The sequence below is a fragment of the Echinops telfairi genome, unplaced genomic scaffold (genome assembly GCF_000313985.2).
Source record: "Echinops telfairi isolate 266 unplaced genomic scaffold, ASM31398v2 ScPeMD7_1;HRSCAF=3_0, whole genome shotgun sequence".
NCBI classification, from domain to species: Eukaryota; Metazoa; Chordata; class Mammalia; order Afrosoricida; family Tenrecidae; genus Echinops; species Echinops telfairi.
In genome coordinates this window covers 84,565,567-84,567,694 of record NW_022103896.1, presented here as the reverse complement: position 1 = coordinate 84,567,694, position 2,128 = coordinate 84,565,567, and the positions used below count along the sequence as shown (strand labels likewise).

Here is a 2,128-nt window from a genome sequence, read left to right as displayed (position 1 = left end):
GGCCAGGTGCATTGCTTCAAGTTCTGCCCATTGGGAAGATTTCCCTTCACCACTGTCCTTTATGGAGATCCCAGAAAGGGGCTGTAGTGCTGCTGCTTGAATAACGCAGTCAAGGTTGGCTTTGCATTCATTTTCAAAATAGACATTGCAAAACCAATCATGAAGTACAATATATACCCCCCTTCAAGGAAATCTAATCCATACAACTATAATTCATATTTATAATCCCACCACCAAAGCTAGTGATAAAGAAATTGAAGAATTCTACCAAAGTCTTCAGTCTAAAATTGATCAAATCTGTGATCAAATGCATTGATAATTAATGTCAACTGGTATGCAAAAATTGGGAACAAAGAGGAAGAAATAGTAGTTAGAAGTTAGAAAAATATGATCTTGGGGATAAAAAGGACGCTAGAGACAGCAGGAAACAATTTTGCAAGACAAAGAGTTATTCAAAGCCAGTACTTTTTTTGTGTTGTGCTTGAAAAAATCAGCATAAAAGGCAACCATATACATGGCCATCTCCAGATGGAATACACAGAAATCAAATCAACTACATCTGTGGGAAGAAACCATGGAGAAGCTCAATATTAGCAGCTAAAACCAGGCTAGGTTCTGACTGTAGTACAGACCACAATTGGCTCATAAGTAAGGTCAATTTGAAACCGAAGACAATTAAAACAAGTACATGTGAGTCAAAATACAATTTTGAATATATTGCATCTGATTTTCTTTTTTCTTTTTTTTCAATAGGGGAGAGTGCGAACACAGTCCCCCACTACTACCAATTATGCAGTCAAGTCTCCCACATTTGGGGAAATCGCAGGGGTCAGCACATCCAGAGTGCAATGGATAAGCCTCGCCCTGGGAAAACCACATGGTTTCTCCCCTGCCAGGTAAGTATTGCATCTGATTTTGGATAACATCTCAAGAACAGATTTATTGCATTGAACATTGATGACAGAAGACCTGATGAGCTATAGGAGGACATCAAGAGCCTCATTCATGAAGAAAGTCAAAGGTCATTACAAAGACAAGAAAGAAAGAAAAGATCAAAATGGATGTAAGAACAGACTCTCAAACTGGCTCTGAATCTTGGGATAGCTAAAGCAATGGAAGAAATGATGAGGTCAAAGAGATGAACAGAAAATTTCAAAGGGCAGCTCAAGAAGACATAGTAAAAAAATAAAACAAAATGTGCAAAGACCTAGAATTGGAAAACCCAAAGGGAAGAATGCATTCAGCCTATCTTAAATGGAAAGAACTGTAGAAAAAGATCACCTCAATTTTTATACTGAAAGATTCTATGTGCAAAATATTGAACAATACAGGCAGCCTCAAAATCAGATGGATAGAGCACACAGAATCCTAGTACCAAACAATAATTAGTTGCCATTGAAACACTTCATTTGGTAACATTTGAACAAGAAAGAACTGATGGTACTGAAGCAAGCACTCCAGGCTGTACTGAAGGCACTAGTCAAAAACAAGCCTTCAGGAATTGAATACCATTTAAGTTGTAATACCAATTTAAATGATTCAACAAGCTGATGAAGCACTGAAAGCACTCATTTGTTGACGTCCAGAACTTTGGAAATCAGCTACTTGGCCAATTTGACTGGAAGACATCTGTATTTGTACCCATTCCAAAGAAAAGTGTCTTCATGGAATGCACAATTATGCCATGAATGTTGCGTGCAAGTAACATTTTCTGAAGATCATCTAACGCCACTTGCAGTAGTACACTAAGAGGGAGCTGCATGAAATTCAGGCTGGAGTCAGCAGAGAACACGGACCTAGGACATCGTTGCTGACGTCAGATGGATCTTGGCTGAAAGCAGAGAAAGCCAGAAAGATGTTACCTTGCGTTTCACCGACTGTGAAAAGGTGTGGATCATAAGAAACTGGGGGTAATCTGGAGAAGAATAGGAATTCCAGAACACTGCATCGTACTGGTGCAGAACCTGTGCATAAATCAAGACCGCTATATGGACAGGAGAAAAAGATGCTACATGGTCTAAAATTGGGAAATGTAAAAGCGGTGAGAGATGGCTGCCAGATGATAAGCATAGGAAGACTTCCATGCCACTGCTGGCGAAGTGCCACTAGGAGGCACAGTCCTGACAGG

At 39.6% G+C, this 2,128-nt stretch overlaps 1 pseudogene; it reads right to left on the bottom strand.

The window, feature by feature from the left end:
* Positions 1–750: 750 nt before the first annotated feature.
* Positions 751–904, bottom strand: LOC115869049 (annotated as a pseudogene).
* Positions 905–2,128: the final 1,224 nt, after the last annotated feature.